Source organism: Triplophysa dalaica, chromosome 18 (genome assembly GCF_015846415.1).
Source record: "Triplophysa dalaica isolate WHDGS20190420 chromosome 18, ASM1584641v1, whole genome shotgun sequence".
Classification (NCBI taxonomy): Eukaryota; Metazoa; Chordata; class Actinopteri; order Cypriniformes; family Nemacheilidae; genus Triplophysa; species Triplophysa dalaica.
Genome location: NC_079559.1, coordinates 14631753 through 14645085, shown reverse-complemented (window position 1 = coordinate 14645085; position 13333 = coordinate 14631753). Strand labels below are relative to the sequence as shown.

Genomic DNA, 13333 nt, shown 5'->3' with positions numbered 1-13333 from the left:
CTTCTTTGGGTAGACGCTCGCCCTTAGACTGGTGAAAAAGCACAAAAAAAAGTTAGCTGACTGTAGTCTTATTACTTTGAGACAACTATAAGAAATGCATTTTCTAATTGATATTATGAGCATAACAACTGAGTATGAATGACATTCATTAATCAATAATTTGTTAATGCTTCAAACAGCTTCAAAACACAAGAATAGTTTTGTTAAAAAGATGTTACATGTCAATGTCTCAAACTAAAATAGTTGTTGGATATATATGTACATGACATTTTAGATCTATACAGTATATTAGATATTTTAAATCTTGCCAACTTACAGTATCACAATAACAAATGTTTTGTAATGGAACATGTTTGATGGCGACCTGCAAAAAGACCATGTAAGCTTTACAGCAGTAAATCACACTCTACAGTTAAATTCATTTAAACACGTATGGATCAAAACAATGAACATGCATCTATGTTTACATTTACATTTAGTCATTTAGCAAACGATTTTATCCAAAGCGACTTACAAAGAGTTTAGGGAGCAATAAGCGATATCATACAGGAGCCATAATACATTAGGTATAATGATTCGTGTTGTATCATGGGATATATGAGTGAGCGAGTGTACACTCAAAATCAGATTGCATTGTGAGTAAAAAGTATTGAACAAATGTAGGGAATGGAATGAGTCGTTTACACAGAGTTCGGACAAGGTTACAAAATGGCGGACACCCCACATAGTGCACTACATAGGAGACTCACGTGCTGGCAGGTTGGACGTCAGCTGGTTCGGGACATTTGGGTTCAGTCTAGACGAACCAGCTCGGCAATCTATCAGTAAAATAGACGTTTAACATTTAGTTTTTTTCGAAAATTGTTATTTCTAAATGTGTTAAAAGTATGTCAGCTGATATAAATATACTCCACTACTATTACTTATAAACATTCAAAGTACTCTCTATGAAAACTCAAAAATCAGTCTAGGTAAACAAGTAATTTTATGAGAAATTATGAAAATGCCACCGCAACCCACATAACCTAAAACACAATTTTATTGATATTACAGATTTTGTTTATTTAGAACACCAGCACCGACATTTCTCATCATCAAAACTAACCTGTTGACTTGGCTTCCATATCGTCTACTGGAGTAAAACTTTGTGTAAAGCGATGGTTTCTTACCTTTAAACATTCAAATACCATATATGAATTAATTAAACAATAAAAGGAACAAATACTTTCCGAAATCTCCAACAAAATAAACACAATCTAGCAATTTTTTTCATTTACTTATGCTCATGGCCGGCCCGAGGCATAAGCGAACTAAGCGGCTGCTTGGGGCCCCCTGGCCATGTTTTTTTTACAATTAAATAACTTAAAACAAGTTATATTAATGAATGAATTAATTATTGAATATGAATGAATAAATGAAATGAAAAGAATATTCAAGATAAGAAAATTCTGATTTGCCGACAACTGCTGTGACTGTTAGCGGTTGAGTCATGCGCAATTGAGCTTAGACACATTTCGCGCGCATTGATAATTTGCGATGGCGCGCAATTGCGTGTCACTGTAATTAATAAATGACAAGCCATGTCACAAAAAAGGATGTATCCCTCTGGTGCCGAAAAGATAAATAAGAAAAGGACAGAGGAGAAAAAAGAGCAAGATAAAGGTATGTTTGCGTGATTAGTGACAAATTGTGCTCACGTCACTTGAGGTAGCGGCTAGTCATGACTCGTGATGTTATATAAGCCCTCACCAAGGCTAACGTTAAATCCCCGCCATCAAAAGTGAAATGTCTCGCATTATTAATATACATTTATCTAGGTGTATTTCACGTATTGATTATAGATATCAGTTTAAAGGTTCTATGTGTTCGTTTCAGAGGCCACTATTGGTGTAGTTGGAAATTGCAACCTACAGCTCCGACACCCCCCTCCCATTAGCGAAACTACGGTTGCCGTCACAGGACAAAGGGGTTCCGTAAATGACAGCGGGCATTATATGATAATGATAATGTTGATTATTGCAATCTACTTCTCACAGGCGAACAACAGACTGAAGTTACAGACACAGGACAGAGATGTCGTCGTCTGAGACAGCAGAGAGTAACCTTTGCAAGTCAAGTGACGAGGTTTATTTACAAAGAAAAATAAATAAATAAAAGTTACTTAATTCATCATTTAATCAAATCGTTATAGTGAATATTATTGTTACTTCTTTAACATTGTGTCAGTGATTTATTCCCTTATTATACAAAGCATTTTTCGGCACGGTAACTTGGTTCGTAATTTACAGCCTATTTAAACCGCTTGCTAATGCTAAAGGCGTGTAATCTAACCGCGAAAGTCTTAGCAGACGTTTTTCTCATCATTCCATTCCATTTTCTACCGCTTATCCGAACTACCTCGGGTCACGGGGAGCCTGCGCCTATCTCAGGAGTCATCGGGCATCAAGGCAGGATACACCCTGGATGGAGTGCCAACCCATCGCAGGGCACACACACTCACTCATTCACTCACGCACTCACACCCTACGGACAATTTTTTCCAGAAATGCCAATCAACCTACCATGCATGTCTTTGGACCAGGGGAGGAAACCGGAGTACCCGGAGGAAACCCCCGAGGCACGGGGAGAACATGCAAACTCCGTTTTTCTCATCATCACAGAGTTAATCAGAGGACTCAACACAGGTTGTAAGAGGGAGAAGAAGAGGGAGAGGGCTGAGTGGTAGGGGTGTTGGAGAAGCAGGCAGGGCGGGGGGAGAGGCAGAGGAGCTAACGTTACCCGCGAGGACCGCACAAGAGAGGATGTGGAAGCTAACGTCTTGGTTACGTATGTAACCTCAGTTCCCTGATGGAGGGAACGAGACGTTGTGTCGAGAACGACAGATGGGGTTCGCCCTTGAGAACCAATCAACTCTGACTACTATAGAAAAGGCCAATGAAATTTGGCAAATGAAATTTGCATGCCGGGCTCCGCCCCCGGATATCCGGTATAAAAGGAAGCCGGCGTGCAGCATTCATTTACCTCTTGTTCTGAAGAGCCTGAGATCCTCTCACGACTGCAGCAGAATACGATACGTGTTTGTGGCATAAGGGACACAACGTCTCGTTCCCTCCATCAGGGAACTGAGGTTACATACGTAACCAAGACGTTCCCTTTCTGTCGGTCTCTCGACGTTGTGTCGAGAACGACAGATGGGGTTATCTATGGAAAACGCCACAAACGCTGTATCGCGTCACAATCTCAGCGAAGCGACGGTAACAAGCCTGGGCGTGTCAGCTCGACGCTTTCGTGAAACTTGTAACCTTCCAGTGTGGTGGTCGGGGGGTTCCAGAGCTTTCTGGGAGAAAGATGGGTACAGCCCTGACCGGTAACCTTTCACGGACGGGTTCTTAGCTCTCTACAGGCGAGAGGCCGTCCGGCTCGGGTTTACACCGGGAAAAGCGCAACTCTTAATCAGAGAAGCGCTGCAGAGGCCACCTCCTACCCGTGGGGAGGAATATGGTGGAGATATGATATGGTCTCGTCCTTGGAGGAGAACGCATGGAAGGGGCGGACTGGGTAGTACCGCGAGGTGGAGGTCCACCTGGGGAAGCTCATGGGTTACCATGTGTGGGAACCATTGTCATGAGGGTATAACAGACGGAACAGCCCACGGTGGGGGTGTTACTGCGTCCGATAGCACAGGTCCAGTTAGAACTATCTGTGATAGGTCATAAGGTTTCCCGGCCTAAGGGGGAAGGCTGCTCTGCCCAGCCAACCCCCAGGAGGTGCTTGCTTAGTGATGGATGGAATGCCTGTTCTTAACCAGTGTCTGGGTAAGAAGGAAGGTTGGTGAGGTACCAATTTTCTTAGCCATGTGTTTGGGTAAGAAGAAAAGGGTAGATAGCACACTGACCCAACCTCTTGGAGGGTGGGAAGGTGCTTTCGCAGGCATACGCCCCCCCGGATGCCAGTCCTACATGTCGCCACGCAGGACGTGGGCTGACACCGGGTTTACGCGAAGGTTGTTAACCCTTGCGAAGGTGTTTGGGCGTAGCCCAACCCGTAGCTCTACAGATGTCTGCTAGAGAGGTGCTTCTGCCAGTGCCCAGGAGGTGGCTAAACTCCGGTGGAGTGAGCCCACACTGCCAATGGGCATGGGAGATTCTGAGATCAAAATGCCGTCGTAACGGCATTCACGACCCAGTGCGCCAGACTCTGCTTGGAGACAGCCTTCCCCTTCTGCTGTCCTCCAACACAAACTAGGAGCTGGTCAGAGCTACTGAAGCTCTGCGTGCGGTCCAGGACACAACACGGATGGGGTTGGGTCTTCCTCCCCAGTGGGGAGCGCCTGCAAGTCCACCACTTGGTCCTCGAAGGGAGAAGTGGGAACTTTGGGCACGTATCCGGGCCTGGGTCTCAAGATAACGTGAGAATACCAGGGCCGAATTTAAGGCAATCCGGTGACACAGAGAATGCTTGGAGGTCCCCTACCCTCTTGACGGAAGCGAGCACCAACAGGAGGGCTGTCTTACTCAGGTGAGGAAGATCGGAACCTCTGAGGGGCTCTCAAGAGGGTATGGAGCGGAGATGAGGCGGATTCCGCCCTCTCGCGCCCGTTAGGAACCTGGTGATCAGGTCGAGTTTCCCTAGAAACTATCCATCAACTGAGTCGTGATGAGTGGCGATAGCGACTACATACACTTCAGTTTGGAGGGGAGATGTTAGTCTCCAGTCTCGTGAGAAGGGGAACACAATCCTGATCAAGCACCTCAGTGGGTCTTTTCTCGTTGAGAGAGAGAGACACCAGGACGAGAAGAGGCGCCGTCTAGAGGCGTGTGACCGCCTAGTAGATGGGGCCCTAGCCTGGGTGATGGTCTCAGCCATAGAGGGGGAGTAGCCATCTCAGGATTTTCTCGTCCTGTCTAGAGACCAGACATGGGTGTTCCAGAGGTCTGATCTGGGATGCCAGAACGTGTCCTTGCCCTGAGAGAGCAGGTCCTCTGTCAGGGGAATGGTTCAGGGGGAGTCGCTGTTCAGAGCATCAACTCTGAAGCCCAGTGCGGTTAGACAAGTGTGGTGTAACCAATACACTTGGTGCTCCTCTTCCCTGACCTTGCACAGTGTTTGTGCAAGGAGGCTCCTGGGGGGGGAAGGTGTGCTTCCGCCCGTCCCGTGGTCAGCTGTGCGCCAGGGCATCCGTGCCGAGGGGAGCCTCGGTCAGGGAGTACCAAAGCAGACAATGGGTGGTGTCATGGGAGGCAAAGAGGTCTATCTGTGCCTGTCCGAACAAAACCCAAAATGAGCTGGACCGGGGGTGGAGTCGCCACTCTCCGCAAGGCGTATACTGACGAGAGAGCGTGTCGGCTGTCTGGTTCAGTCTGCCTGGGATGTGTGTGGCCCGCAGGGAGCGGATCACCTGCTAACTCCACAGGAGGAGGCATCGGGCAAGTTGTGTTAGTTACCGTGAGCGTACACCACTCTAGGCAATTGCACAGCGCAGACGGGGGCCCGTCCAGCGCCCCGCGTCTGCGTGCCCGTTGCACACTGCACCCCACCCCTGCAGCGAGGCGTCCGTCGTCACCACGACGTGCCTCGTAACCTGCCCGAGGGGAATCCCCGCCCGGAGGAAGGTCATGGAAGACCAAGGGGTTAGGGTGCGTCGGCAGCAGGGCGTCATCACCATGCGCCTGCTGCCGGTGTGCCACGCTGTCCTCGGAACTTGACTCTGTGGCCAGTGTTGAAGCGGTCTCATGTGCATCAGCCCGAGGGGTCTTACCCCCGCGGAGGATGCCATGTGTCCCAGGAGCCTCCAGTTCCAACACTGACTGGGCACGTGCTGCGGACAGCTGTGCCGTCATGGTGACAGAGTTTGGTTCCATACCGAGAAAGAGGATGCTCTGCACTGGGGAGAGTTTGCTCTTTTCTCGGTTGACCTGAAATCCCAATCGATCTAGATGCCGGAGCACCAGGTCCCTCTGTGTACAGAACAGATCTCACGAGTGTTTGCCAGTCGTCGAGATAGTTCAGGGACAGACCGAAAGGGAGGACTCTGTACTGATATGCCCACCCCTCGATCTCGAACCATGGGAACGGGGCAGTGTCGAGGGGATCGAGACATTAGAGTAAGCGTCCTTCAGGTCGATTGCCACAAACCAATCCTGACACCTGATAGATGTCAGGATGCGCCTCTGCGTGAGCATCTGAACGGCAACTCGTAAGGTGCTTGTTCAGGGTACGCAGACCTATGGCAACCCGCCGTCTTTCTAGGGAATGATGAAGTGCAGGTTGTGACCCACTGAACGTCTTGATTTTGGACGAACTCGATGCCTGTTTTGCCAGAAGTCTCTGGGAAACTGGATCGAGTAACCAAGACGGACCACCCGCATTAGCCAGCGAGACAGTGTGGGCAGCTCTTGAGCTCCCAGGGACTGTACAGGGTGACCAAGGGGGCAGTCTGCTTCATCATTTCCACGGGGGGTGGTTCGTCGGCTGGCGGAGCTAACCATCTGTCGCGGGGGGTCCCCGGAGGGAAGGATGGCTCCGCCTTTTTACCTGCCTGGCGGGACAATGGCACGCACTGTCGGTTTGAGAGTGGTGACAACTGTCGTATGTGTACGACCTCACGCCTCGCCAGGGCGTGAGGCCGGTTCGCCGAGCACAGTCCAGTGGAGTGTGGGATCGGCTGCAAGTACACCCGGGGAGACCGAAAAACTCTGTGAGTAAGTGGGCGCCAGGCCCTGAAAAGGGCCCGGCTTTGGTGACGAGGCAGGAGTCGTCACGTGCAGACCGATCAGAGCCGTGGCTGTGATGGTTCGGGCCCGATGTTGTTCTCCCTGGAGTCTTCCCGTCAGTGTCCCTTCTCGTGAGAAGTTTGCTGACGGGGTGGAGGTTTCCCCCCTCAACCTCTGCTTCCGGGGTGCCGCCTGTGGGGGCACAGGAACCGGAATCGATGTCGAAGGGTTCCTGGGTTGCAGGGAAGCAGACGTCACGCGGGATCTCGGAGGCCTTCAGGCGGCCGAGTCGCGGTGAGAAAAATGTGGTTAATTGCCACTGTCTGCTTCACCGTCAAAAACTGCTGAGCGCAGTCCTCTACGGTCTTTACCAACAACCCACCCTGCGAGATGAGTCTATCAAGCAAGCGGACTTCCTTGGTATCACTCTTCTGCACAAGGTATAGCCGGGGGTGTCTCTCCTGGACCACTACCGTGGACATCGTCCGACCCAGGGCCCGTGCCGCCGCCTTAGTCACCCGTAGAGCGCTGTCAGCGGCGGCACGGAGATCCTGCATTATACCCAGGTCGGTCTTACCCTCGTGGGGCTCTCTCAACGCCTTGGCCTGGCGGACCTGCAGGATGGCCATGGCGAAGAGAGAGGAGGCAGCCTTGTCCGCGGCATCGCAAGCCCTCGACACCAGTGATGCCGAAGTCTTACGTGCTTTGGACCGTAGGCGTGGCCGATTCCCCCCAGGTGGTAGACGTCCGCGGCACAGGTACACCGCGGGCGGACGTTCCACTCGGGGGATCTCGACGCAGTCCTTGGCTGCCCCACCATCGAGGGAAGTAAGGGAGGTGGAGCTGGTTTTCACTGGAGCGGTCCGAGAGTGGAGCGCTCCAAGTTTTACACAGCTCCTCATGCACCTCCGGAACCCCGGGTTAGCATGAATGACATTTCTGCTTCCTCCTAACTCGACCGCTGGGGGTGGAGCTCGGATTCGTCAGAGTCGGATGTCAGTCTCCCTCCGATGCTGCGAGCGACATCTCATCTACGTCACACATCGTTCCCGATGTGTGTGCGTGAGAATCCGGACGGTATGCCACCGCCGTTTGGGGAACGTTCAGAAGAGTGTATCGGGGTGCGATCGGCCCGTGAGCACTTAGCTGGCGGGTTTACGTTCGCAGAGTTCCCCATATCACTAACGCTGCTAACGTGGGTGGTCATCGGGGCCGTAGCCACAGATGTCACCGCTCGGGTAGCAGACGAAATGGTGGCTGGTTCCCGTAGGAAGACAGCCACCCGTGACCGCAACTTCTGAATGACAATCTGCCCGCAGTGCGCGCAGATGTGTCAACGAACGCTGCTTCAGTGTGCTGGACGCCCACACACCTAATGCAGCGATCGTGTCAGTCCCCTGCCGCACCCAAGAGAACAGCGGGACATGTCGTTCTCGATGTGTGTGCGTGAGAATCCGGACGGTATGCCACCGCCGGTTGGGGAACGTTCAGAAAAGCGAATCGGGGTGCGATCGGCCCGTGAGCACTTAGCTGGCGGGTTTACGTTCGCAGAGTTCCCCATATCACTAACGCTGCTAACATGGGTGGTCATCATGGCCGTAGCCACAGATGTCACAGCCCTGGTAGCAAACGAAATGGTGGCTGGTTCCCGTAGGAAGACAGCCACCCGTGACCGCAACTTCTGAATGACAATCTACCCGCAGTGCGGGCAGATGTGTCAACGAACGCTGCTTCAGTGTGCTGGACGCCCACACACCTAATGCAGCGATCGTATCCATTCCTTTCCGCACCAAAGAGAACAGCCGCGCTGGAGAACGCTCAGTCAGTCCTGAAAAGGACTTTTAGATAAATCTCACACCCTCGGAACTGCCGAGACGCCCAGGGGAAGGTCGCTGCAGGTAGGGACGATCCGCTGCTACACGTCGTAGATCCGGCAGTAGAAGAAGACGAAGAATTCATTGAATTCGTTCAGTTCGTAGTCATGAGCGAAGGCTCTGAAGAACAAAAGGTAAATGAATGCTGCACGCCGGCTTCCTTTTATACCGGATATCCGGGGGCGGAGCCCGGCATGCAAATTTCATTCGCCAAATTTCATTGGCCTTTTCTATAGTAGTCAGAGTTGATTGGTTCTCAAGGGCGAACCCCATCTGTCGTTCTCGAAACAACGTCGAGAGACCGACAGAAAGGGAAGCAGTATTATAATATAACTTACACCCGATTTATGCAAATAATGATTGTAAACATGATTACTAACTTGACTTAAACACGGCCATGCAACAAGGATTTATAGTACAATTACAATGTGCTAAAAATTTACAAAGAAATACGCTACTTCTCTTGATGATCAGCTCATCTATTAGCTAAAGCTATCAAACAAACAGTTCACTTATATAGCGGAAATTTGACAAACTTACCGGTCCAGCAGAAAGCTTCCAACTTGTCATCGCTTAGTAAACCCTTTTCCTGCTTCAGTGCACTCCATTTGGGAAAGCTACGGCGATGTTTATTCGGGTTTTCTGCCGTTTTTTGTGTCTACTTCGCCTTGCTGCATCGTATTTTCTCTTTTTTGACAAAACAGATTGACGCTCTGTCGGCTCGTGTGCAGAGTATTCTTGCTGTTTGGGGGAGAAGATATTCATGGACGTCGAGGGCTTTGGTGTTTTTATGTTATGTGATATGACTAACGTAAATATTCATACTTTGTAACGTTACTATTTTTATACAGTAGTAGCCTATTTTTAAGAAATGTAGAGTGTCTTTAAAATAATTATCTCCACACTTGTAAAACATGCTTGTTCAGATTTTTAAATCTTCCTAATTACACTTTTCAATACTATTTTAATATCATTTTCATTTAAAAATGAGTAAATTCAGAACAAGATTAGAATAGAATTATATTTATTATATGAAAAAATATGTTTTATTCAACAACTGATAAAACATTACAGCCTGTAAACTCAATATCCATACAATTATTAATATACCTGACTTGACATCAACGTGCAGAGTGATGGAGATATGGGTTTCAGGAAAAGGTATGATGTGTCCATTTGTGTTTGTTCTAAAGTGCAAAGATGCCTAAAAAAGAGAGGAGAATCAAACAAACAAAGAATGAGCTGCTTGAGGCCTCAAAAGGCAGTGGATCCAGTTCCAGCTGGTTTATGAAAAGCACAACGGGTAAGAATAACACATGTAGCCTACCATTTGTTTACATTGCAAAGGTATTCAATTTTACCCATCAACTACAACAATAGTAATAGTAATAATAATTACTATATTGCAGTGTATCAGATGTTTTGTATCAATACAGTAAGGTTGATTTATTATTGATTAGGTAGTGTATTGATTAAGAGTAGCGGTGTGGGTTAAAAACAGATAATTGCTGAAATAGTGAATTGTGCCTTGTTCCTAGATGGACGGAGAGGGGAAAGTAAATCAGATGATGAGATGGAGACAGAGACTGTAGAGAAAGAGGGACTCTAGCGACAGTAAAAACACTACAAGGAACAGTAAGCCATGAGGCAGAGGCTGTAGAGAAAGAGGGAAGTGTTGAGACTCAGGCGACAGAAACAGTGCAGGATGAAGCAAGCTAGGAGAAGGAGACAGAAGCCAGAGAGGGGCTATTCTCAAACCTACTTGGATTTTAACACCCAACTGACCCTGCTCACATCCTAAAATTCAATCTTAAGTACGATGAGGCCTTCATTCAAATGTGTGATAATATTGGACCCTGCAAACCAGTCCTATCTTTTCACAAGAACGTAGAGGGACATTCATTTCAGAAGAAGTGGTATGAAAATAACCCATGGCTAGAATATTCTCCTAGCACTGATGCCATGTTTTGTTTCAGTTGCCGTGTTTTTATGAATTATGGACAATACAAGAGTCACACAAACTGGAAAACTGTACGGTTAAATCACTGGAGGAAGGCTTTAGAAAAAATTAAAGAGCACACTGCCTAAGAGGCTCACATGTGTGGTATGAGGTGGAACTCATTCAAGAAAAAAATTCTGGAGGCAGCTTTTAAAGTAGGTGACGGTGAGTTGCAAGCTGCAAAAGATAAAGAGAGAGAGAGGAACCGAGAAGTGTTGTAGACACAAGAAAGCAAAACACACACATCCATCCATCCATCCATCCATTTTCTACCGCTTTATCCGAACTACCTCGGGTCACGGGGATCCTGTGCCTATCTCAGGAGTCATCGGGCATCAAGGCAGGATACACCCTGGATGGAGTGTACACACTCACTCATTCACTCACGCACTCACACCCTACGGACAATTTTTCCAGAGATGCCAATCAACCTACCATGCATGTCTTTGGACCAGGGGAGGAAACCGGAGTACCCGGAGGAAACCCCCGAGGCACGGGGAGAACATGCAAACTCCACACACAAGTCGGAAGCGGGAATCGAACCCCCAACTCTGGAGTTGTGAGGCGAACGTGCTAACCACTAAGCCACCGTGCCCCCTCAGACACACACATATCTCTGTCTATATAGATTTCTCAAGCCCACTCTTAATGTTTCATTCCCAGATTTAAAAACCTTGCAGCTCTTGGTGTGCAGCAGCCACTGTAAGCAATCACCCTTGGCATCAACTGCAGCACTACAGTAGGTCAGTCAATGTGAGCCAGTTCCACACATATTCAGCAATCTGTACATCTTGTCATGCATAACAATTGTTTAATCAGCTAATATATGTCACATGTTTGTTTTAATTTCTATTGCCAGTGATGACCTCCTGCCACATCAGCAGGACATCCCCAGAAAACACATCAAAATCAGCTGCTCCCTGTAAGTTATGTCAGCCCACAGTGTTTTAAAAGCCTGTTGCCTACAATCATACTAACCAATATGTCAGGGGCCACGTTTATTTTTTAATTGTTTCCATGTCCTACAGAGCTGTTCTTTATTATTCTGTATAACGGAGAGAAAAAAACTTAAGGTTTGACTTTATACACGTCAAACTTTATACACGTCAATTTCTAATCTAGTTATTAATAGGTCCAAAGAAAATATATATTTACCTTTTAAACATTAAAGTGTTTTTTCTGTTATGTTTCTTTTTTAAAACTGCATGACACCATTGGCTGGTATATCAAAACAGAAGCCTCTGTATCAATACGTATATCTGCAAGGAATTTGTCACAATAAACAGTATTTATGTTTAGAGCACAGCCCTGTTGAACGCCTCGTTCCATGTGCCTCTTTTTTTTTTACTGTGAGCACTTGCCCCCTTAAGGGTCTCTGCACAGCCCTGCTCATATTTATAAGCTGCAGTAGATCACCATGTTAAGTTTTCACCATACTGCAATTGTGCCTCATTTGCCAATAGAATATGAATTGTTAGGTGTGGGTCACTGGTTTGAAATTGCTTGTTGTGAAAGTAATGATGGCAAAATAAACTCATTCTGCTCGATCAACTATGCACTTATGCAATGTTATTTTCTTTCAGGAACACTGTTGAAGTACTTTGGAGCACAACCAACTCTACCCGCCCTGTTCTTATGTTTGCTTTCATTATTTAAGTATCTATTTTTCTGTAACATTCTATTTTTGATTATATGAATGTTTGTCTATTTTGGTTTTATTTAAAAGATTGCACATTTAATTGACATTTGCATTTGCACATTTGCAAATTATTTATTTCTTGTCTTGTGACAGTTTGTATTCAGACGTTTAAGAGTAAAGTCTTTTATTTAAGTATCGTATTGAGTATTTTTATGTATTTATTTTGTATTAATACATAACCTCACTGTATTAATTTATAATGTAACATAATAGCGTGAGATTTGTGTCAATAATCTTCAAGCACAGGTGACTTCGCGTGCTGGGAGGGGGGCTCCCAAATCAAATTCTGCTTAGGATCTCCAAGAGGCTCGGGCCGGCACTGCTTATGCTTGTACAAAAAATAACACATATTACTAACTACTGTTACTGACTTGGCTTCCATATCGTTTACTGGAGTAAAACTTCTTCGTGTAAAGCCATGGTTTCTTACCTTAAAACATTCAAATACCATATATGAATTAATTAAACAATAAAATGAACAAATAATTTCCGAAATCCCCAACAAAATAACATTAAACAATAACAAGTCTAGCAATTTATTTCATTTACTTCTGCTTGTACAAAATAACACGTATTACTAACTCTTCAAATTGCAACTGTTGCAGGAACCAGGGTTGTAGCCACCAATGAGGTTTCTGATGTCGTTATTTTTCTTGCCAATAAAACGTGAAATAATTGTCAAGTTAGGCTAACAATATTGTACAAAATGCAAAAAGTTTCTGTGATTGGATTCTACTATACTTACTCTCTGTGCCTCGCTTGTTACAGTGTGTGTCTTTCAGTCTTGATTGATGGTGTGGTGATGCCCCTCCCTCCTTGTTACCCATTCATTACCTTAATAGTTTGTGCCCCAGTTTCACATTCTCATTTAGTTTTTCTTCTCATTCCCTGTTTCTCTTGTCTTGTGTCAGATCGTTAAGTTTTTTTCTCACCATGACTTTGATCTTGCTTGTTATCTTCTTTAATAAAGTTGTTCTCTCTCAATCCCCGCAGTTTAGTCCCGTCTCGTTCATGACAATACTATTTGCTGGTGAACTCTTATTAATTG

At 46.7% G+C, this 13333-nt stretch overlaps 1 protein-coding gene and 1 long non-coding RNA gene across 4 annotated transcripts in view; both read left to right on the top strand.

The window, feature by feature from the left end:
* The window catches only part of LOC130407188 (cell surface glycoprotein 1-like), a 105585-nt gene that overhangs the window by 66166 nt on the left and 26086 nt on the right, over nucleotides 1-13333 (top strand). The window lies entirely within an intron of this gene.
* LOC130407209 (uncharacterized) lies at nucleotides 9266-11329 on the top strand. Its single transcript, XR_008904592.1, has 3 exons — nucleotides 9266-9398; nucleotides 9781-9890; nucleotides 11250-11329. It is a non-coding gene; the product is annotated as an uncharacterized LOC130407209 (long non-coding RNA).